The 25,702-nt window shown below is 44.2% G+C and overlaps 1 pseudogene; it reads left to right on the plus strand.

Moving 5' to 3' along the window:
• LOC116812256 (chromodomain Y-like protein) overlaps positions 1-21,008 on the plus strand; it is a 33,116-nt pseudogene extending 12,108 nt beyond the window's left edge.
• The last annotated feature ends 4,694 nt before the right edge of the window (positions 21,009-25,702 follow it).

Raw genomic sequence — 25,702 nt, forward strand, 5'->3', positions numbered from 1 at the left:
AAGAAAGAGCCTGGCTCTCTGCTCCTTGCTAGAACACTGCAGCAGCTCTGAACCTCTGCCCCAACTTTAACCTGAGAGAGACATGAGCTTCTGCCTGGCTTATGCAAATTTGGGGCCTCTGTATCTTGCAGCCAAAATGAATCAATTTCACTGTATTTAGGGGAACCCAAGTTCACTTGCCTGACCTGAGAAGAGGGCACTCGGGGCAGGTGAGGAAAAAAGGATGAGGCTGCCTGTGGAACGGGACTGAAGCAGGGTTGTCTTCCTGACTGCGGTGGCAGAACCTTGACCTCTGAAAGGAATTGGGCCCCAAACCTTCAGATGTCTTCAGGTTTACAGATGTCTCCAAAGCATAATGTTTTTCCCCTTGCAATGCAAGACAGTATGACTTCTCAAGACTTAACTGCATTTGTGACAAGAGAAGGAACGCAAAGTCAAGTTGCAATAGTGTTGCCCACACATGGCTGGTCTCAGTCATCTGCTGAGTGGCTCACTGCAGCACACTGTCCCACTGTACCCGCAACATAACTGACTGCAGCCAAAACAACACTTCAGCTGCTCGGAACCCAGGGCCACTCCCAGAGTATTGATTCTTCAATCACTAAATCCATAAATGCTGTGAATCTCCGATTCCAGGGGTCAGCAAACTGTAGCCTGGGGCCCAAACTCCAGCCCACTGTCTGTTTTTGTACAGCTCATGAGCTATGAGTTATTTTTACATTTTTAAATTAAATTAAATTATTATTAATTTTTCAGGCAGTGTCTCACTCTGCTGCCCAGGCTGCAGTGCAGTGGTTTGATCATGGCTCACTGCAGCCTCGACCCCCTAGGCCCAAGTAATCCTCCTGCCTCAGCCTCTTGAGTAGCTGGAACTATAGGCATGAACCACCACGCCCAGCTAATTTATTATTATTTTTTTGTAGAGATGAGGTCTCCCTATGTTGCCCAGGCTGGTCTCAAACTCCTGGGCTCAAGAGATCTTCCTGCCTTGGCCTCCCAAAGTGCTGGGATTCCAGGTGTGAGCCACTGCAACTGGCCTTTTCTTAAAGGGTTAAAAATCAGAAGAAGAATACTATTTCATGACACAGGAAAATTTTCTGAAATTCAAATTTCAGCATCTATAAATAAAGTTCTATGGGAATGCAACCATGCTGGCTCATTTAGTTCTTGTCTCTGGACAGAGGCCATCTGGTTCTCAAAACCTAACATATTTACTATCTGGTGCTTGACAAAACAGGCCTGCTGACCCCTGTCCTATACCATCAAAACATTCACAAGTCAGAGTATCTCAGTTCCCAGGTTGAGCGCAGTTAGCATCTTCCAACTTGACTAACTCTCTCACTAAACCATAGCACAAATCTTGATAATGTATCCAATAAATAGGGCCAACTCTGTGGGCCACTACAGTTGCACAGGCCATGGGTACACTCAATGGACAACTTGGTGGGGTGTGGCAAGGGTGAGCCTTTCCCCCACCCTGATCCAGATACCTCACACTTTTTCTTGCTTTTGGAACAAGAAACCTTTCTTTTGTGTTTTGCACTGGACTCTGCAGTTACACAGCCAGCCTTGCCAACATATACTCATGTTTTCATTTGCAATTATTGAAAGGCACTTCAATTTTATCCCTCTGTGTCATTCTTCAGTTGGTCATCTTTGTCCTGAAAGAACCACAAGGAAGTATTTCTTTCTTAGGGCTTCTATGCAGAACAGTCTGGTAGTGCTGTGTAGTAACTGATGCTATTGAGTCCTGTCCATATTATGTCGCCCCCAACCTTGACACACAAAGGAACATGCCTAGCTATGTGCAAGACAAGCCACAAGGGCTGAAAAGTTGGGCTCCTAGAAACAGCACTCAACAAATGACCCTTGGCAGTTGGGGTATAAATACCCCAGCTCCCTTGCCCCTCAGGTGGGATGACTCTGAGGCATGTTCTACATTGTTCCCAGAGGTCCCCAGCAGATTGGGCTCCTGTTGCCAGCAGTGGTCACAGGCTTGGGAATCCCTCCTCATTGGCTGTATTCCCTTCCCTGTCTCACTTCCCAACTCCCTTATGGGTGTCTCCTGGGATTAGCTCACACATATACTACTTGCACTCAAATCCTGTCTCTGGTCTGCTTTTGGGAAAACCTAAATCTAGACAGTATCAAACTAAGAGCCCAGCTGAGGCATAAAGAAAACTTGCATAGATTAATATTTTAAAATAATGATAATTCAGCAAGACAGAGTGTGGGTATTTTTGCTCATTGCTGCAGAATGTAACAGACTTTTTTCTCTTATGGTCTAAAAAGAGGATGCAGCTTTGACAAGCACAGACAAACTCTAGATGGTAAAATAGAGGGACCAAAGTAGATATAATTAAGGTATATTTTTTTCCTGTTTGGTTCATAAATGTAACATGTGAAAGCTAAATCAATTGCTCTACAAAACAGCAATCTGACCCTTCTGAAAATAATATCTTTGTGGAAAAAAACTGAGAGAAGAGAAGGGAACGGGCATAGGACAGCATAGCACAGTCTCGATTACCTAGCTAACTGGATCAGAGTTCTCAAGCAGAAAAGATTAAATATTGATCCTCAGTGGGGGCAGGGAGAGAACCCTCTGTGTTTCTGCTTTCCTTTTCCCTGAATCTGCATTTTTATCCTCTATATAGGGGGAATTTTCAACTCCCCTGCCATGTCCATGACAACTTTCCACCTCTTACAGAATAAATGATTTTTAGAAAAACCATCTTACTGAGATCATTTGCCTTGACACTGAAAAAAAAATTACCATGGCCCCCCTGCAGAGAAAATATATCTTTACATAAGTGCAAATGAAATGTGAATGTCAGGATTATCAGCTGTTAGCATTAAAACTTAATGCACATGTTCAGAGTTGAAATGACTTTTACAATCTCTCGTAGTCTCGGGTGGATTTTTTTTAAAACATGATTTGTGTCTATTGTAACAGATGGGGAAGTCACTATTATATATATTAGATAAATGATAAAAACAAAATCAGCTAGATTTTAAAAGGTACTTTAAAAATGTGCTTCTCATTATGCTTTTCTTCTGAATGTTCAGGCAGATAATTTTCATTTTTAACAAGGAAGCATATCCATTTCTTGTTATGACTCCTTAAAATATAAAATAGGCAATGGTGGTTCATTTTCAGCCATTTTAATCTTTCTATTCATTTTTGTTAAGTAATTGTCAAACCCTAATCCATATTCATACTAAAAAATATAGATTTTTATACTGAAGTTGAGGGTGATGTTTTCAGCATCATCAGATGCTTCCTGCAATAATGTTAGCTCCTGGCATGAATTTCCACAGGGATTTTTTTTTTTTTTTTTGCATATTTGCAGAAGTATATCAAGCTTTCTCTACTGTTAATCATAAATTCAAAGGAGGACAAAGCAGCTAACTTTTATTACGAAGAGACTTTCCAATCCTACTTTATAGAAGAAGCCAAGTTGAAAAGAGATTCCTTTTTAAGACAGAAAGTATGGCATTGGAGAGGAGAATAAAGTTAACATCTTGATTTCTGCATTTTAGTCATGCCTATTTGAGACTATAATGAAATCTGCATCCCTCTTGAAAATGAAAAATAATCCAGAACCTTGACCATTTATTGGGTGCCATAGCTGCTGCTAATGGCATGGTTTATAACTCAATCAGCACAAGGAAGAAAGTAACTGCTAATGCAGAACTGAGCTCAGCCAAGGCCCGAAGAGCCACCTGGCTGAGCCCAGCCCAAATTGCTGACCCACGGAATTACAAGCTAAATAAAGGTGATTGTTTTGCATCATAAAATTTTGGAACCATTTGTTTAAAAAGAAAGAGCTGACTGATGCAAATACTTTTAAAATTTTTAATTTTACTGTGTATTCAAGAATGGTGCTCTGAAAATTATTTCTCTACTACTCAAAACCAGTAGCATTTTTAATTTAAAAAAATTTAATCAGCTGGGTATGGTGGCTCACTCCTGTAATCCCAGCACCTTGGGAGGCTGAGGCGGGTGGACCACCTGAGGTCAGGTGTTTGAGACCAGCCTGGCCAACATGGCAAAACCCCATCTCTACTAAAAATACAAAACTTAGCTGGGCGTGGTGGCACGTGCCTGTAATCCCAGCTACTCTGGAGGCTGAGGCAGGAGAATCACTTGAACCCAGGAGGCAGAGGTTGCAGTGAGCCAAGATTGCACCACTGAACTCCAGCCTGGATGGCAGAACAAGACTCCGTCTCAAAAAAAAAAAAATCCTTAAAAACAATTTTTTAAAGATTAAATGATCATAGAGGAGAAAAAGAAAGGAATACTACCAAATAGCACCACCTAAAATGTAGTCACAGACGCTGAAGGGTTAAATTGTTACATGGATCTAACCTTAAGATACCAGGTATTTATATAAATCACTTTCTTATTTAGAAGTGGCATGATTGCTTTTATTTTCCTTTTTTTGGGGGGGTGGGGAGGGACAAGGTCTGGCTCTATTGCTCAGGCTGGAGTGCAGTAGCACCATCTCGGCTCACTGCAACTTCCACCTCCCAGGCTCAAGCCATCCTCCCACCTCAGCCTCTCAAGTAGCTGGGACTACAGGTGCACGCCACCATGCCCAGCTAATTATTGTATGTTTTGTAGAGACGGGGTTTTGCCATGTTGCCCAGGCTGGTCTCAAACTCACGAGCTCAAGTAATCTGCCCATCTTGGCCTCCCAAAGGATTTTTCTTTTTTTTCTTTTTTTGGCATTTTAAAAATTGATGTTTAGGCCGGGTGCAGTGGCTCACGCCTGTAATGCCAGCACTTTGGGAGGTCGAGGTGGGTGGTCACCTGAGGTCAGGAGCTTGAGACCAGCCTGGCTAACATGGCAAAACCCCGTCTCTACTAAAAATACAAATATTAGCCAGGCGTGGTGGCACGTGCCTGTAGTCCCAGCTACTCGGGAGGCTGAGGCAGGAGAATCGCTTGAACCCGGGAGGCAGAGGTTGCAGTGAGCTGAGATCGTGCCACTGCACTCCAGCCTGGGTGACAGAGCGAGACTCTGTCTCAAAAAATAAACATAAAAAAATAAAAAATCAAATTAAAAAATTGATGTTTAGTTTACCTATGGTAAAATGCATATGTGTAAATGGACATTTAGGCTGGGCACAGTGGCTCATGCCTGTAATCTTAGCACTTTGGGAGGCAAAGGCAGGAGAACTGCTTGAACCTGAGAGTTCAAGACCAGCCTGGGCAATACGGTAAAATTTTGTTTCTGCAATAAATAAATAAATGGACACTTGGATCAGTTTTGACAATGTGTACACCCATGTAACCCACACTTCCACCAAAACAGAACATTTCCATCACCCACACAGTTCTCCTGTACCCTTTTTTAGTCCATCCTCTCTCTACCCAGAAGCAACCACTGATCTGCCTTCTGTCGCTAAACATTTTTTTTCCCCAGAATTTCATATAATCAAATTGTGTGCACTATTTTGTGATTGGCTTCTTTCACTCAGCAAGAAGCTTTGGAAATCTATCCTTGTGTGTCATTGCATGTGTAGCTAGCTTATTCCTTTTTATTGCTGAGTGATAGTCCACTCTATGGCTGATGTCACTGTTCTCCTATTGGTAGACTACCTGGACTGCTTCCAGCTTTTGGTGACTATGAATAAAACTGCTATTAACATGCTTTCCTCAGGCTGTTCTAGCCATATACTTTAACTTCTCTTAGGTAATTACCCAGGGGTAAAATTTTGGGGCATAGGAATGATGTACGTAAAACTTTTTAACATACTTCCAGTTTTCCAGTGTGGTTGCCCTCTATAAATTCCTTCTGCGGTGTATGTGAATTCCGGTTGTTCTACCCCTTGGCCTTCCTTGGACATGGTCAATAACATCAGCCAGGCCATGCATGTGTAGTGGTATTTCACTATGGTCTGAAAAAGCCCTTTTAAAGGTGTTTCTTGCGCATAAGGGTTAAGTAACACTCATTTCACCAAACAATAATGATTCTGGATAAATAATTGTTTGGATCATAATTGTCAGGCTGGTCTTGAACTCCTGGCCTCAAGCTATCCTCCCACCTCAGCCTCCCAAAGTGATGGGATTACAGGCATGAACCACCACATCCAACTGAGAATCTAGTTCTTAACACGAGTATGCATCTAACCATATCACATTTTTAAATAGTTTTGTGGCAAACCTGTACATCTTATCTCAGTGCAACATGGCTTCTAAGTATTCCAGCACAAGACTAAGCACCACTGGGACATGTATAAATAAAAAATAGACAGAAATGGGGATGTTGGGGAGAGGGAGGAGGAGTAAAGACCAGAAAATAGGTCACTGATTAGTCAGTGTACATTAATCCAGGATTAAATGTGTGTTAAGCCTCTTCATCTTCTACTGTCTTGCTTTAGTCATGGCGTGATGGTTGCACCTGGTAATTTAGTTCATTCGAATACTTACTAAGCCCTTACCTTGTGCTGTCAATTGGGAATATGGTGACCAAGAAGACAGATACTGTTCCTGCCTTCATAGAGGTTACAGTTTAGTGAGAGAAACAGGACAAATAATAAGGAATTCCAGGACAGTGCAGTGGAGGCTGTGATCAGGGCAGTGCAAAGAGGGACCTATGTGGGACATTAGGGGTCAGAAGAGGCTTCCTAGAGAAAATCCAAGAGGGCGAGTGGCTTACGTGAAAAAATATAGTGTTCCGTAGGGAGAACACAGCATATAAGCCAAGTGAGAGGGGGTGGTGTAACAATGCATAACAACATTTCCATCACATAGGCCAGTGTTCCCATAAGACTATAATGGCATATTTTACTATGTTTAGCTACATTTAGATTCACAAATACTCGCCATTGTGTTGCAGTTGCCTACAGTGTTCAGTACAGTCACAGGCTGTCCAGGTTACTAGCCTAGGAGCAACAGGCTAGACCAGAGAGCCTAGGTGTGCAGTAGGCCCTACCAACTAGATTTGTCTAAGTCCACTCTGTGATGTTCACACAATGACAGGATCGCCCAGTGACTCATTTCTCAGAACACATCCTCATCATTAAGTGGCGCATGGCTGTATTATAGCAGCAGCAAGGAGCACCACAGCTGTGGTGGGCACGGCTGATCTTGAAGATCTTGTCAGACGTGTTAAAAACCCGGACATTACCCGGAGGACGATGGGAAGCCATTGTTTGGATTTATGAAAGAATGTGAGTGGTATCATAAAATGGTGCAGCTGCTCTGGAAAACAGCTTGGCAGTTCCTCGATTTGTTAAACACAGAATTACCATACGATCCAGCAATTCCACTCCTGGGTATGTACCCACAAGAACTGAGCACCAGTACTCAAACAAATATGGACACACAAATGTTTGTAGCAGCGCTATCTACAATAGCCCCAAACGGGAAACAACCCAAACGTCCATCAGTAGATGAATAGATAAACGCAATGTGGTATTACAATGGAATATTATTCTGGTATAAAAGGAATAAAGTACTGATATATGCTACAATGTGGATAAACCTCAAAAATATTATGCTAAGTAAAAGAAGCCACACTGGAAAACACACTGCAAAACTCCATTTATGTGAACTATTCAGAGTCAGCAAATCCATGGAGACAGAAAAGTGGATTCGGTGTTGCCAGGGGCTGCGGGTGGAGGGCAACGGGGAGTGACTGCTTAATGGGGATGGCGTTCCCTTTGGAGGTGATGAAAATATTCTGGAAATAGACAATTGATACTAGCACAACACTGGGAATGCACTAAATGTCACTGACAGTTAGTTTTCTGTTGTGCATGTTGTACCATAATTTTTAAATGAGATTTGTGTTTTTACATCACAGGGAATTAGGGGCTATAAGACTAGAGTCAGAAAGCACAGTTAAGACCATTTAATTCTGGGGAAAACAATAGCAGAATAGTAGTTAGTGGTGGGAGGAAGCTCACAGTTGGAAGTAACATCTAGAAGTTATGACAGGGCTTAGTTACTGGGTATGGTGGTGCGTCCCTGTAGTCCCAGCTACTTGGGAGGCTGAAGTGGGAGGATCACTTGAGCCCAGGAAGTTGAGGCTGCAGTGAGCCGTGATAACACCACTGAACTCCAGCCTGGGCAACAGAGTGAGATCCTGTCTCTAGAAAAAGAAAAAGAAATGATTTTGCTTTTTTCACATCTCTTTTCCCTCTTTAAACCAGCAAGTGTGCATCTTACTCTTGGGCAGTATAGATTTCCACTTTGTACTTAACTGTGTATCCCAAGCGCTCTGGCTTTCTGCTGATGGAGACAGGGGTTGAGTCCATATGGAAAAACTCGTATCAACCAGTCCAAAAAGCTGGGCTACCCTTTGGGCAACCCTCACCCCATGCTGACACAAAATAACTTTTCAGTGAAAGTTACAATTTGTCCATACCTTTAAATTTTATCTTGTGGGAAACAGTCATATCATAAAATCAACCAAAGTGCCCCATGATTCACTCTGTGTCAGATCCCACGGTAAGCACTCTACAGCAGTTAGCCCACAGGACACGCTAATAAGCCAGTGGAGAAGGGAGAATTCTTATGTTTGATAAGCTGAGGAAACCAAGGGGTTCAGATACACCCACAGCAAATAAGAGCCAGGGTGGGAGTTTGAGCGTACTTCTGACCCCAAAGCTCATGTTCATCACCTCCTTGTTCCGCTGGGTAGAAGACAGGTTAGACCCACCTGAATTGCAGGAGCTGATTTCTGCTTGATCAGATCCTAATCTCAGATTTTCAGAGGCCCAGAGCTGACCAGGTGCGGTGGCTCATGCCTGTAATCCCAACCCTTTGGGAGGCTGAGGTGGAAAGACCACCTGAGCCCAGGAGTTGGAGACCAACCTGGACAATATGGTGAGACCTTGTCTCTACAAATAATAAAAATTAAAAAATTTGGCTGGGTGCAGTGGCTCACGCCTGTAATCCCAACACTTTGGGAGGCTGAGGCAGGCGGATCACCTGAGGTTAGGAGTTCCAGACCAGCCTGGCCAACGTGGCGAAACCTCGTCTCTACTAAAAATACAAAAATTAGCTGGGCATGGTGGCACACACCTGTAGTCCCAGCTACTCGGGAGGCTGAGGCAGGAGAATCACTTGAACCTGGGAGGCAGAGGTTGCAGTGAGCCAAGATTGTGCCACTGCACTCCAGCCTGGGCGACAGAACAAGACTCCATCTCAAAATAAATGAATAAATAAATACAAATAAATCAATAAATAAGCCAGCAGTGGTGGTGTGCCTGTAGTCTCAGGAGGCTACTCAGGAGGCTGAGGTGGGAGGATCGTTGAGCCCAGGAGTTCAAAGCTTCAGTGAGCCACCGTCACACCAGTGCACTCCAGCCTGGGCAACATAGCAAGACCCTGTCTCTTAAAAAATTAATAAAAATTTTTAAAAAGGGCCAGAACCCTGCAAGGAATTATCATCTTTTGCTTATTTATTTCTCTTCCCTCACTCCTCTCCTTAAGATAAACAAGAGCTGAGAGAAAAGCCCTATTCAACCTGGAGGCTCCCTAGAGCTTAATAACGTCCCAAGTCAGGGAGCTGCAAACCTGTTCTGTAAAGGACCAGAGAATAAACATTTTAGGCTTTGCTGTCCATGCAGTCTCTGTTGCAACCACTCAATTTTGTCATTGTAGCCGAAAGCAACCACAGACAATCTGTTACAAGAATGGGTGTAGGCATGTGCCAATAACATTTTATTTACAAAAATAGGCAGCAAGATGGATTTGACCCACGGGCAGTAGCTGGCCAACCTCTTCTAAACCAAGGGTTTGGGATCGTGTTTTGATTTTTTAAAATTTTATTTTATTTTCTTAGAGACAAGTTCTCCCTCTGTCACCCAGGCTAGAGTGCAGTGGCACGATCATAGCTCACTGCTGCCTTCAGCTCCTGGGCTCAGGAGATTTTTCCACCTCAGCCTCCTGAGTAGCTGGGACTACAGACACGCGCCACCACGCCCAGCTAATTTTAAAACTTTTGTAGAGTTGAGGTCTCACTATGTTGCCCAGGCTGGTCTTGAACTCCCGGGCTCAAGTGATCCACCCGCCTCGGCCTTCCAAAGTGTTGGGATTACAGGCGTGAGCTACCGTGCATGGATGGATTTTATTCATCAATGGTCTGCCTGGCCCTCACTGCCAACATTATCCCGGAGCACTGAGTGGCTGCTGAGGAAGTAGCTGTGGGTCGGGGCCAAGATCGCAATCCCTGCTTTGCTCCACGGCAGCGTTATGATCACGACTGTCCTGCCATTAAGTGATCAGATATCACTGAGGAACCAGCCTAGTTAGAGGCTGCTCACTTATGTTCCAGACAACAGTGTGCAGCCCTGCCTCCAGGCAAAGAAGAAAGGAAAACCATCCAACAAATTAATTCTTTGGTCCTCAGCAATTATACCAGCCAGGACTCGTGAATTATTTAAAACTAGAAATTAATTATTCAATGAGAGTTCACCAGAAGCATTTCTGGCCATACAGAGGAAAGCAGGCCAAGCTATTGCAGTGGAATTCAGATGCAATGAAGCAAGTGTCTGAGCTTCCTAATGCTGGTCAGGCCTGGGAATGAGCCTGGAGAGTGGGCACACTCAACCACTGTGTGTTTCCAGAGAGAAGGGGGGTGAATAGAAAAGATAGAAAATTCATCAACTATGTGAATGTAAATGCCCCTTGCTGTTTGCAGACCAAGACTCTGAGTGATCAAGTCTTCATTGTATGTTTGGCTTTTGGTTTTCCTCTGTAGTAGTGGAGGCTTTGAGAAAATGCGATTTTTATTTTATTTATTTATTTTTGGGGACAGGGTCTCATCCTGTCACCCAGACTGGAATGTAGTGGTTTGAACACGGCTCACTGCAGCCTCAACCTCTGGGCTCAAGCAATTTTCCTGCCTCAGCCTCCGGAGTAGTTGGGACTACAGGTGTGCACAACCATGCCTGGCTAATTTTTTCATTTTTCGTAGAGACAGGTATCTTACTTTGTTGCCCAGGCTGGTCTTCGGCTCCTGGCTTCAAGCAATCCTCCTGCCTCAGCCTCCCAGAGTGCTGGGATTACAGGCATGAGCCACCATGCCCAGCCAGAAAATGTAATTTGTAGACAAAGCTACATTAGGCACTAGCTTATATTAATATGGCCTGCTGAACCTTTTTCTGATAAGCTGGAAGGAGCAGAAAATGATACCCACTGCCTGGTAAACTTTTTTTTTTTTAGACAGAGACTTGCTCTTGTCGGTCAGGCTGGAGTGCAATGAATGGCATGGCCTCGGCTCACTGCAGCCTCCGCCTCCCGGGTTCAAGCTATTCTCCTGCCTCAACCCCCCAAGTAGCTGGGATTACAGGTGCCTGCCACCACGTGTGGCTCATTTTTTTGTATTTTTTAGTAGAGACAGGGTTTCACTATGTTGACCAGGCTGGTCTCGAACTCCTGATCTCAGGTGATCCGCTCGCCTCGGCCTCCAAAAGTGCTGGGATTACAGGCCTGGGCCACTGCGCCTGGCCCCTGGTAAAGTTTTTGCAGAGCACATCTATGAACTTATTCAACGAATCTCTTTGATGATTTCCTTAGGAGTCAATGTTTTTCTACCAAATTTTAAAAAACTTTTCATTTTGAAATAATTATAGACTCATAGGAAGTTGCAAAAAATGATACAGAGAAGCCTCTTGTGCCCATCACCCAACTTCCTGCAGTGGTGGTATCTCACAACTATAGGGCATTTCAAACCCAGGAAATCAACAAAGGCTTAATACAATTAGTCTGCAGACATCATATGGATTTCACATCTTTTCATACACTCATGATATGTGTATGTCTTTGTGTACAATTTTATGAAATGACACTGCAGATATAGATTCATATAATCCCCCACCACTATCAAGACACAGAACCAATCCCAGCACTTTGGGAGGCCGAAGCGAGTGGATCACTTGAGGTCAGGAGTTTGAGACCAGCCTGGCCAACATGGTGAAACCTCGTCTCTACTAAAAATACAAAAATTAGCTGGGCGTGGTGGCGCGTGCCTGTAGTCCCAGCCACTCAGGAGACTGAGGCAGGAGAATTACTTGAACCCAGGAAGCGGAGGTTGCAGTGACCCGAGATCGCACCACTGCACTCCAGCCTGGGCAACAGAGCAAGACTCCGTCTCAAAAAAAAAAAAAAAAAAAAAGACACAGAACCATTTTATAACCACAAGGGAAGCCTCCCATGTCACCCCTTATGGTCACATCCTCCTTGTCTTTTCCCAACCCCAGGCAATCAACTATCTGTTCTCCATCTCTATAATTTTGTTATTTTAAGGATGTTATATAAATGGAATCATACAATATATGACCTTTGAGGAGATTGGCTTTTTATACTCAGTGTAATTCCCTGGAGATTCATCTAAGTTGTGTGTATAAATAAATAGTATGTTTCTTTTTCATGCTGCAAATGTACCACCATTTGCCCATGGAAGGACATCAGGGCTGCTGGCATTTTTTTGGCTATTAAAACTTCGGCTGCTATGGACATTCATGGGCAGGAGTTCATGTTAACCTAAGTGTTCATCTCTCTACTATAAATGCCCAAGTGTGACTTCTGGGTCACAGTGCTGTTTTCCAGGTTTCCAGAGAAGATGCAACTAACTTTTAACAGTTTTATTTTTATCCCCCTATTTGAGTTCCAAAGAAAACTATATTTGCATACCTACTATTTGGGATTCTGATGAGATCTATCAGTAGTCTCAAAAATCTTGGAACACCTTGCCTTAAGTGATTGAACATTAATTCATTTATTCTACACAGAAATCCTGGATTAGAAATAATAGGTGACTGGTGGAAGAAAAAGAGAGAGAAAGAGCGAGAGAGAAAGAGAACTTCTAAGAGGTATTTGTCAAGAGTCAAAGAAGTCCAGAAAACAATGTGAGCTTTCATTTGGCAGAGCTCTGATGAGCAAGAATTTCCCAAGCAGGCGTGGATAAGGTGGGACTGGATGCCTTTATTTATGGGATTTCTTTGCAGAGCCTGCTGGAACTCAGAATCACTAATGAGAATCAACATTTATATAGACAGCAGTGTTTCCTGTCCAATCTCTTTATGTTGGCCTCAGATCTGAGACTTGTGGCTTGGGCTGTGGCATCTGTTAAGACTGGCCAAAGAGTGTGGCTCCCTCCCTCCCAGCTCCTCTCTCTCATGACCCTTAGTCACATTTGTTTGGATTGTTTTTCTTTTTGTTTTTCTTAGAGACAGGGTCCCTCCTTCTGTTGCCCAGGCTGGAGTGCAGTGGTGTGATCATAGCTCGCTGCAGCCTCCAAACTCCTGGGCTCAAGGGATCCTCCCTGCCTCAGACTTCCAAGTAGCTGGGACTACAGGTATGCACCATCACACCGATAATGCACGCCACACACATAATTTTTTATATGTATTTTTGGCAGAGACGGGGTCTCACTATGTTGCCCAGGCTGGTCTCAAACTCCTGGGCTCAAGTGATCCTCCCACCTTGGCCTCCCAAAGTGCTGGGATTACAGGCGTTAGCCACTGCGCCCGGCCAAAAGTGTGCTTTTAATGACTTGCTTCTTGATAGCAATAAATATTGTGTCCCATGCTCCTGGAGGCAGGAGGGAGATTATCCTGGTCTGTGTAATTGCTGTGTGCATCTCCCCAGCAAGAAGTCTGGTGAGGAGCAGGACAGGGCACGGCAGAAACAACACTCACCACATTCTCCATTTCCCCACCTGAATGGGCAGAAATATATCGAGGGCCCTGTTTTCAGTGCTCAACAGGCACAATTTCATTTTTTCCCTCAAATGCAGAGAACAAGAACTCTGTTTTGATTATGCTGTAGCCCCATGTACAAGAAAATCACTGTTAAGGCCAGGCACGGTGGTTCACGCCTGCAATCCCAGCACTTTGGGAGGCTGAGGCAGGTGGATCACGAGGTCAGGAGTTCAAGACTGGCCTGGCCAAGATGGTGAAACCCCGCCTCTACTAAAAATACAAAAGTTAGCCGGGCATGGTGGCGGGCGCCTGTAATCCCAGCTACTCAGGAGGCTGAGGCAGAGAATTGCTCGAACCCAGGAGGCAAATGTTGTAGTGAGCCGAGATCATGCCACTGCATTCCAGCCTGGGTGACAGAGTGAGACTCTGTCTAAAAAAGAAAGGAAGGAAGGTAGGTAGGTCAGTCCGGGTGCAGTGGTTCACACCTGTAATCTTAGCACTTTGGGAGGCCGAGGCGGGTGGATCACGAGGTCAGGAGATCGAGACCATCCTGGCTAACATGGTGAAACCCTGTCTCTACTAAAAATACAAAAAAATTAGCTGGGTGTGGTGGCGGGTGCCTGTAGTCCCAGCTACTCGGGAGGCTGAGGAAGGAGAATGGCGTGAACCCAGGAGATGAAGCTTGCAGTGAGCCAAGATCACGCCACTGCACTCCAGCCTGGGCGACAAAGACTCCGCCTCAAAAAAAAAAAGAAAGTGACTGTTACATAGTAGGTGTTCAATAAATATTCGTGGAATGCATTATGCAGTCATTTGACAACAACAAAAAATATAATGATCTCACGGATCTTGGTCACTCTGCCATTCACCTTATCAGTGTGGTGAAATGGCTATGAGCACAGAACGGAGGGATAAAACTAGCTGGGTCCAAAGACATCTCTACCACATACTAGCTACTTAGGCTCTTGCACTATAACTTCCTAACAGCAAATCAGGGATATAAATAGGACCTTCTGTACTGGGTTAAACTGGATCCCTTCCAAAAATATGTTACATCCAAGTCCCAACCCCCAGTACCTGTGAATGTACCTTTATTTGCCAACAAAGGTCTTTGCCAACGGAATGAAATGCAGGTGATGTACTGGATTAGAGTGGGCCCTCATCCTATGGCTGGTATCCTTATAAGAAGAAGGAAATTTGGACACAGAAACAGAGGAGCCAGACATACACACAGGGAGTGAAGACGGAGACAGAGATTTGAGCTATGCTGTCACAGGCCGAGGAATGCCCAGAAGCGTCAGAAGATAGGAAGAGGCAAGGAAGCGTTCTGCACAGAGTGTGGCCCTTGATTTTGGACTTCTATCCTCCAGAATTGTGAGAAAATAAGTTTTTGGTCTGTGGCTGTTACAGCAGTGTCACAGGAAATGAACACGCCGTCCTTGTGGGATTATTGCAAGGATGGAATTCGCTGCTATTATGTCTAGCTGAGCAGACCCTGTTGCCGCCCCCAACTCCCATCTCCCTCCTCAACGCTGCCCCCCGGGCCAGCAAGACCCTAACTGTACTCGGGGCCCACTCCGTCTCATCATGGGTCAAAGGATGCCAAGCCAACCCCCAGCTCAAAGGTGAACCTTGAGTGGTCCCAGTCACTCATAACAGGCATAACAGTCCCATTTCCTTTGCCTATGATTGACTTAAACGTGAGCCCATGACTCAGTTCTGACCTTGAAGCTGGGAAGGGATGTTGGCTGTTGGGGGCGGGGGGTGAGCTTCTGAAAAAAGCCTCCTGTCTTTTAAGAAGAAAACAGGAAAAAAAAAAAAAGTCCGTCTTCTGTCTTGGGACTTAACAATGTCTGGATGCAATACCAAGAACAGCTTTGGGAATCTGGCACCATGCGGGGAGCCCGCCCAGAAAGTAGAGCCAAGCCACAGAGAAGGGCAGATAGGAGAGATGGAAAGGGTCTGGACCCTTGATTGGCACCATTGGTGGCGCCTACACCCACCTTCCTCTAGGCTTCCAAGAGTAGAGCTGCCATATGTATCTAAACCACAGCACAGTGCTCTAGTTATAGAAAAGTATCATTGTTTAAGCCAGTATGGATTGAGGTTCTGTCACTAACACTCAAAAGCATCCTAAGTGATACAAAAATCATTCACAAAAATGGAGCAATGATACAAAATGACACAGTACGTGGCCCAGAGTAAATGTCAGTCAGTGTTTTAAAAAAAAATAACAAGCCAAGCCGTGCACAATGGCTCATGCCTGCAATCCCAGCACTTTGGGGGGCCGAGGTGGGAGGATCACCTGAGTTCAGGAGTTCAAGACCAGCCTGGCTAACATGGCGAAACCCCGTCTCTACTAAAAATACAAAAATTAGCTGGGCGTGGTGGTGCGCACCTGTAATCCCAGCTACTTGGGAAGTTGAGGCAGGAGAATCACTTGAACCCAGGAGGCAGAGGTTGCAGTGAGCAGAGATCGAGCCATTGCACTCCAGCCTGGACAACAAGAGCAAAACTCCGTCTCAATAATAATAATAATAATAACAAGCCGGTCATGATGGCTCATACCTGTAATCCCAGAGCTTTGGGAGGCCAAGGTGGGAGGATCGCTTGAGTCCAAGAGTTCCAGACCAGCCTGGGCAACCTAGTGAGACCCTGTCTCTATAAAAAATTTCAAAATAGCCAGATGTGGTGGTGTGCACCTGTAGTCCCAGCTGCAGGGAAGGCTGAGGCAGGAGGATTCCTTGAGCCTGGCAGGTCAAGGCTCCAGTGAGCTATGTTCACCCCATTGCACTCTAGCCTGGGCAACAGAGTGAGACCCTGTCTCTAAAAAAAGTAAAATAAAATAAAAACAATAACAGGCATAGATCCCAGATGGTAGACATTAAGACAGTGCCCACCACATGGAGGCAAGCCAAAGACTGGGCAGATGGGGAGAGAGCCGTGGAGTAGAATCAAGATGTTCTTGTTGCACACAGTTTCTCTCTGTTTCCCTTTAATGAAACGTGGTTTCAAATGCCACTCCATCCCAGCCACGTTACGTGTGCTGTGGGATATTAGCGAAAGGTCCATGCTTCCATTGTTGGCCAGAGTGTCTCTTAGGCCATGTGGATGGGGCAACAGTATCCAGTGAAAAATCCCCAAGGGGAAGGTAAATGCCAATGATACAAACCCAGTAACGTATTTGGCAATATCTGAGAACCGTTTAAAGCTTATACTCCTCTAATCCAACTACACTTCTTTGAGAATCCTCCTGCAGTAATACCTATGTGCAAAATAACACATATGTAGAGACATTCATTATGCCATTGTTTGAGTAACAGAAGGCAAGAAATAAAGGAAATGTCCACCGATAAGGGACTGGGTGAGCTGAGCAGGGCAATGCAGCAGCTACAGACTGAAACCGCCTTATATACACTGATTCCAAACCCTCGCCAAACTTATTCTAATAGACAGAAAACAGTTATGAAATAAAAATAAAAGAGTGCTGCTGGGCAGGGTGGGGCACGCCTGTAGTCTCAGCTATCAGGAGGCTGAGGTGGGAGAATCACTTGAGCCCAGGGGCTCCGGGCTGTAGCATACTATGCCGATCAAGTGTCTGCACTAAGTTTGGTATCAACATGGTGGTTTTGGCCTGACACAGTGGCTCATGCCTGTAATCCCAGCACTTTGGGAGGCAAAGGCATGTAGATCACCTGAGGTCAGGAATTCGTGACCAGACAGGTCAACATGGCAAAACCCCATCTCTACAAAAAATAGAAAAATTAGCCTGAAGTGGTGGCAGGTGCCTGTAATCGCAGCTACTTGGGAGGCTGAGGCAGGAGAATTGCTTGAACTCGGGAGGTAGAGGTTGCAGTGAGCTGAGATGGTGCCACTGAACTCCAGCCTGGGCAACAAGAGCGAAACTCCAACTCAAAAAATAAATAAATAAAAGATAGATAGATAGATAGATAGATAGATAGATAGATAGATAGAGACCTGCCAGGAGCAGGGGACCACCAGGTTGCCTAAGGAGGGGTGAACTGTCCCAGGATGGAAATGAAACAGGTCAAAACTCATGTGTTGATCAATAGTGGGAGAGCACCTGTGAATAACCACTGCACTCCAGCCTGGGCAACACAGTGAGACCCTATCTCTAAAAATACTAATTAATAATAATAATTAAAGGATTATGCATAACAATAAAATTCAGGAAGATTTTTGATAGAGGTGATATGATTATTAGCAAAAGCATTTAAATTGGGAAAAGTGTAGGACTGCAAACTTAAAATTTTAGTCATTGTTCTCCTGAGATGGGAAAAAGCTGTGATTCTTCATCTGAAGAGTCTTATCTTGGGTACTACTTGCCATCAGTGACGAACTGTTTAAATTTGAGGAGGAGCGAACTGAATTACATTGGTCTATGCCAACTGAGGCAGGTTAGATTGAAAAGATTGTTGACAAAAGGAAAAATTAAAAAGGGAAGACAGAGTATTTGGTTCAGTGAAAAGGCTACAACAAGGACGACACTTGGGAATCAGAGCAGCACCTCGTGAACTGTCAGGAATACATCCACGACTTCAACAGACACCACACGGAAAGGCAGAAGGAGAGCACATTGACCAGAACAAACAGGTCCTCTCCCAACAATACTAGGAAACAAATCTCCAGATCCACAAACAGCAGCTTTTCTAAGTCCTCTCCTAAGGCACCAGTGATTGGGAGAGACCACGAATCCAAAAACAGCCAGCTGCCTGCTACCAGCCAGTAGTTCAGGAAGAACACAGCTCCGTCTCTCTGCAGCCAGATGAAAAGGGACCTAGTGAAGTCAGGTATCAAGATCTTCATGCCTAAGAGCCCCATTAAGCAGGACGCAGTGGATGGCTTTCAGAGCGAGAGCCCCAAAAAACTGGACCCCATAGAGCAGGGTCAGGAGGAATGGTAGTGCCCAAAGTGGTAGCGGAAAAGCCAGACAAAGCTTTATTGGGCCCTGGTGCTGAGAAGGCCAGGATGGGGAGCAAGCCTGGATACACCTGCTAGTGCGTCAGGTGCACGGCCCCGTGAGTGCAGCCATGGCCACAGGCCTACTCGTTAACAGGAAAGCTACATCTACATTCATGGACGCATTAACAGCCAGTGGGACAACCAACATACAGACATCTGTTACAGGAGTAACTGTCAGCAAAAGGAAATTTATTGACAACAGAAGAGAACAGCCTTTTAACAAACGATTGCATTCCAGTGTGAGGCAAACAGAAAGTGCCTATGGATACAGAGTTATTGTGGTCGGGAAACAAGATGGCTTCACCCACATCTTATTCACTAGATCAACAGGGAAAAACTCAGTAAATACAGTTGTAATGAAAAAAGTCTACCAGCTCTGAGAACAGCTACTGCCGACTACAGCAAGCTTGTACTGCTCAGCGCCTTTAACAGTGTCTTCTGTTGTGGACTTGACTTTATTTATTTTATACGGCGTTTGACAGATGACAGAAAAAGAGAAAGCATTAAAATGGGAGAAGCTATCAGAAACGTCGTAAACAATCTATGGCCATACTACTCTGAAAGAGACAGAAAAAAAGAAAGTGTTAAATAGGCAGAAGCTAACAGAAACTTCGTGAATAATCCATGGCCATACCACCCGGAACACGCCGGATTTCTTCAGATATCAGAAGCTAAGCAGTATCGGCCCTGTATAGTGCTTGGACATAAGGAACTTTGTGAATACTATTATTCAGTTCAAAAAACCTGTTACTGAAGTGAAAGAAGTTATCTGAAACATCGCGAATAATAGATGACCATATGACCCTGAACATGACAGAAAAAGAGAAAGCATTAAAATGGCAGAACAGAAGCTACCAGAAACGTCGTACATAATCTACGACCACAGCACAGCGAACAGTCCAGTCTCATCTGGTCACTGAAGTACAAGGTACACGAGATTGGGCCCAGGGTAGGGCCTGTTCAGTACTTCGATGGGAGGAACTTCGTGAACGCTATCATTCCGCTTACTCACTACTATTGAAGCACCCAATATCCCAGCCATTCGAATAGGAGCATCCTTATTGCCTCTTTGTGATATGGTTTAGGCTAATGAAAAGACTTGCTTTCCAACACCCTCTTTCCCTCTGGGAAGATTCCAGATAGGTGTTCTACCATTACATTTCCAAAATAATGGGACGACCAGCTGCAAGCCAGACGATGATCAGTGGGTTGAAACTGATCACACAGGAGGCATTTGGAAACGGTCATGGACCTTCACTCAGGAAATTGGTGGCTCAGATTAAGAAGCTTGTCTCATGTAATCCAATAGTGCTGGACGAATCCAAAGCCTTGGTGACCTGCAATATGAAGAAGGATCTGGAACAGGCCAACGAGAGAACACGTGCAGTACTGAAGCAAATCTGGGGTTCTGCCCAAGGGTTGGACTCCATGTGAAAGGACTTACACAGGAAGATGAATGAGTTTCGAGTGTCAGGCTGCCACTGACCACACCGGGTTCTGGCTAAGAACACCATTGCTTCCAGTTGTCCTTATCCATTCTCACAGCCTGAAACAAGCTGACTGGTAGCTTATGCTTGGAAGCAGGAGTGGGAACATTCACGCTATTTATTCGGGAGTACTGACTCCAGAACGTACAGCAAGCTTGTACTGCTCAGGGCCTCAGGTCAGGTCTTCTGTGGTGCACTTGACCTTATTTATGTTTTATGATGTTTGACAGAGGACTGAAAGAGAGCAAGTATTAAAACGGCAGAAGCTACCAGAAACATCGTGTATAACCTACAGCCATACCACCGTGAACGCTCCCAATCTCGTCTGGTGTCTGACGTACAGAGTAGGTGAGATTGGGCCCACGTTGGGGTCTGTTTCGTAGTTGGATGGAAGGAACTTCATGAATGCTATCATTTAACTTAAGCTGTCTATTACTGAAGCAGTCAATGGCCCAGCCGTTCGACTAGGAGCATCCGTATTGCCTCTTTGTGATATGGTTTAGGCTAATGAAAAGACTTGGTTTCCAACACCCTCTGCTACCTCCGCACAGGTTCCAGATAGCTGATCTACCATTACATTTCCAAATATAATGGGACGACCAGCTGCAAGGGAGATGATGCTCAGTGGGTGGAAGCTGATCACACAGGAGGCATGTGGCAACGACCTTGTCTCCCAGCTGTTTGTGTCCTGGACCTTCACTCAGGAAACTGGTGGCTCAGATTAAGAAGCTTGTCTCATGTAATCGACTAGTGCTGGACGAATCCAAAGCCTTCGTGACCTGCAACATGAAGAGGGATCTGGAACAGGCCAACGAGAGAACATGTGAAGTACTGAAGAAAATCTGGGGTTCTGCCCAAGGGTTGGACTCCATGTGAAAGGACTTACACAGGAAGATGAATGAGTTTCGATTGTCAGGCTGCCCACTGACCACACCAGGTTCCGGCTGAGAAGAACACCATTGCTTCCAGTTGTCCTTATCCATTCTCACAGCCTGAGACAACTTGCTGGTAGCTCACGTGTGGAAGCAGGACTGGGGAAATCCACGCTATGTATTATCGAGTAGTTTGAAAGTACTGTATCTTTAAAATAAAATAAAATAAAGTAAAATAAAATAAAATACTACAACGCTTCTCTGTCTAAGCATCGTATTTTATACTTATATACCCACACAACTGTAACAGTGTAATGATGAGCACAGGATTGCTCTTAGAAGCTCTAATTTCTCTTGTCTTTGGCTAGTACTGTATAAAACCAGAAGTGTCTTTTGTTGATTTTGGTGACAGAAAAATCTGGAATAATGTTTGTTTTCCGCATGTTTTCCTTCTAGAACAGAGAATCTAAAGGAGTATTAGCCGCCTCCCCTCCCCTGGCCTACAGAGAGATACAGAGTGATCTGACGCATTGGCTTTTTCTCCAAGTAGGTACCGATACCTCAGATTCGGGAAATTCCAAATCCAAAGTAAGACTTAGCTTGTACGAGAAATACTTCTGATGAAACATTCACTGAGGAGCATACTCCTAAACCAGACATATGTCTAATATTCATGCTGAGATATCAGTTGGTTTCCCCTTCTTTTTAAAAAACATCCAATTCTTACCCAGTTAATATAAGGAAAGCAATGTCTCTAGAAGAAAGCCTGCTTTGCAGTATTAGTGAAGCACTGAATAGCTTAAGTTTGAATATCTAAGTTACAAGTTAGTCTTTAGCGGGTTTTAAATAGTTTTTTTGACCCTTTTCAAAAATAACTACATGAGTGCTTCTTGTTGCTGGGTGAGAAATGCTACTTTATATACAGTTTTGGTTTTCTTTTTGCAGATATGATCGATGTATTACACCAAAATAAAGTATTTTTATGTTTATATAGTGTAATTTTTAGGTTCACTTAGAATATATTTTATTGGCCGGGCGCGGTGGCTCACGCTTGTAATCCCAGCACTTTGGGAGGCCGAGGTGGGCGGATCATGAGGTCAGGAGATCGAGACCACGGTGAAACCCCGTCTCTACTAAAAATACAAAAAAAATTAGCCGGCCGTGGTGGCGGGCGCCTGTAGTCCCAGCTACTCGGAGAGGCTGAGGCAGGAGAATGGCGTGAACCCAGGAGGCAGAGCTTGCAGTGAGCTGAGATCGCACCACTGCACTCCAGCCTGGGTGACAGAGCGAGACTCCGTCTCAAAAAAAAAAAAAAAAATACATTTTATTTAATAAATTAAAATTCTTTTGGTACACTATTAAATGCAAAATCTCCTTTCCAAACAAAAAAGAACTACCTTATATTCATCATTGAATGTTCTTGGTCTGTGCTTTTATGTTTATATAATATGGTGAATTCAGTATGGTGTCCAAGTGTGCCCTGCGTTGATAGACACGTGCATTCCTTCCAGGAGTGGGTACTGACTCCAGACTCCAGACCCCTATTTCTAGTTAGGCTTCTGAGCTTGCAATCATATTGAATGTATGATGAGCAAAATAAAATCAAAACCTTATTTTTATACATTTTTGAAGTCTATACTTAGAACTGACCACCTCCCTGGCCACATGGAGAGCTGTACCGTGTGTAAATCCGCCTTTACCTTGATTCATACAGTGTTTTTGCATCTGTGGGAGCTATCTTTTCATTCATTATTTGAACTATACATAAACTGTACAATCTGTAAAGTTTTTATATGATAAATATTCACCTGTGAAAACTGGTTAAATAAAACTAATATTTCTTACACACACACACACACACAAAAGCATTCCACAATGAGCATGACAAAAAGTCCCTCTTTCAGAAAGATGCTTCTGTAGGAGAAGGTGGCTACCTTGATGCAATGACATGGCCAGTTCTGATCCTCTAACTTATTTGGGATGCTTCTGCTACATTTTCAAATGACTTCAGTCAGCGGTTCCCACAAATGAAATATTTGCCAGACAAGACGTTGTTGCATTTCTGTGGCTTTTACATTTATTAAACAATTGCTTCCTCCTCCCAGGGTAATAGCCTCCAATCTCCCCACTTTTTCAAAACATTATTGACAATTCTTCTACCATATGTTGACACTGTGTTTCAATTCTTGTATCATTTATTCCCTAGGGCACAATTGGTTCTGCTATGACAATCTCCACGGTAAGGATACAATTGTACAAGGTTATGTGAGCTTGCAAATGAAGGAGACACAGAGAGAGAGAGAGAAAAAAAAAAGGTGGAGGAAGGAAGGAGGGGACAAGAGGGGGAGAGAGAGAAACTACAAATGGGAGACCTTAACTCTAGCCATTAAAAATGGTAGTTCTAAAAATCCACCACACAGTCAGAACCCAGCTTTTTACATGTGCTCACATCCATACAGAAAAGACATGTTTTGTGTTTTTCCTAGTGAATTCTTGGCAAATACTGTCAGTTGTGAAATACAAGATGGGGAACTCTTTCTCTGAAAACGTAGCTGGGGAAAAATGATGCAGTTAGTTAGAGAAATAGCTGCCTTGAAAAACAAGTTTCCTTGAGTTGATGAAACACTAGAGGAGAGAAGAGGTCCCCTTGCATGTCTTCCCCAACTCTGTGTTTATTCGCTGATCCAAACTGATTCCTGTTAAAATATGCATGCCAGCATTTCATTTTCAACAAATGCTACTCCAAGTATTCATTAGCGTCTTATCCACTGTCTCTAAAATAATCTACGGTGGCCTGAATAGCTGTGGAATGACAGGAGAAAGATTGCAAGGAGGAGATGTGCATGGGGGGCCCTGAGGGAAAGGCACAGCTTGCTGGCTTCGTGGTAAGGGGTGGGTATCTGGCATCAGCCCCTCAGCAGAGAGGGCAGGACTGAGTGTAGCAAGTGACTCACAGAAAATGCATTAACCCATTGAAATGTCGCCAGAATTGAATTGAAATGTCACCAAAGAAGCTCATGGGGTGAGAAATTGCCATGTGCTTTAAAAAATAATTATTATTAAATCCAACTAAAGCATGTACATAATTGAATCAAAGGTACTAGCAATCCTTGTTCCGTCTTTCTTCACCCCCATCCTCCACTCCAGGGGCAACAACTTTCCACTCCATTCTGTTCCTTCTAGAATTTTCCTCTATATTTCTAAATAATTTGCATATACTGTTATTTCTCAATTTATTAATTTTAGTCATTTTTATCGACTTCTGTTATGATACTGGAGGGTTTTTCTGGCCTGACTACCCCAGTTTGCCTTGACCCATCCCCTCAATTTGGATACTGTGAGTTAAAAAAAAATTAATAGTCTTTTTTTTTTTTTTTTAAGACAGGGTCTCACTCCATTGCCCAGGCTGAAGTACAGTGGCACAATTACGGCTCGCTACAGCTTCAACCTCCCGGGCTCAGGTGATCCTCCCACCTCAGCCTCCCAAGTAGCTAGGACTAAAGACACACTCCACCACACTCAGCTAATTTTTAAAACTTTGTAGAGAAGGGGTCTCACTTTGTTGCCCAATCTGGTCTTGAACTCCTGGCCTCAAGCAATCCTCCCACCTAGGCCTCCCAAAGCACTAGGATTACAGGCATGACCCACCATGCCTGGCCCCTAATACAGTCTTTCTATTATTATAGCTTAATATGCTCTCTAGTGATCCACGTGGCAAACTATGACTGCATTTCCTTTCTTGTACAACTCTGAGTATTTTCTGCGATTAATAACTGTCTCATGTAATTGCTTAGTTTTCTAGAGATGTTCTCTGATTTTTTTCCAAATGCTTTCCCCAAATGCTCACACACATTAAATAACCTAACTCGCCCATGTCTCCACCCAAACACTGCCACTGAGAGCCATGTGTCCTCCTGCTCTGCAATACACCAGTTTAGCTTTAAACCCAGCACACGGCCAGTGTCCTAAAATACCCCAACCTCTTTCCAGCATGGGACCTTTTCTCCTGGTTTCCTTGTCTTCCTCCCTTCCTGGTTTACTGTTTTGTGTTGCTGAAATATATTCTCCAGCAGCTCCTGCAGAGACATGCACAGGAGAGAGAGATTTTTCGTCCTTGCACATTTAAGGACCTGTTAACTTTGCCCTGGTCACTCTGCCTGAGTGAGTGCTCTCTCTCTGCACTGCACCCTCCTCAGAAATTTACCATTGCTCCACTTCCCCCGCAGTATTAGCCCTAAGGAACCTGCCGCCTTTGAACTGTCAGGTGTGGCCTGTTTTCCTCTGTAGAAACTTTTAACCCAGTGCTGACCAAAGTCAATCGCAATTTTCTTTCTTTTTTTTTAACTTAAAATTTTTCTTTAATTTCCACGTTTCCCCAACTTATTTTTTCTTTGGGTGTGTGTGTGAAGCAGGATCTCACTCTGTCACCCAGGCTGGAGTGCAATGATGCGATCACGGCTCACTGCAGCCTCCACATCCTGGGTTCAAGTGATCCTCCCACCTCAGTCTCCTGGTAGTGGGGACTGCAGGTGCACGCCACCACATCTAGCTAATTAAAAAACAATTTTTTTTTTTTTTTTTTGCTGCCCAGGCTGGTCTGAAATTCCTGGGCTTAAGTGATCCTTTCCGATCAGCCTCCCAAAGTGCTGGGATAACAGACGTGAGCCACCGCACCCGTCCTCAATTTCTCAATTTTTC

The sequence above is a fragment of the Hylobates moloch genome, unplaced genomic scaffold, assembly GCF_009828535.3.
Source record: "Hylobates moloch isolate HMO894 unplaced genomic scaffold, HMol_V3 SCAFFOLD_7, whole genome shotgun sequence".
Classification (NCBI taxonomy): Eukaryota; Metazoa; Chordata; class Mammalia; order Primates; family Hylobatidae; genus Hylobates; species Hylobates moloch.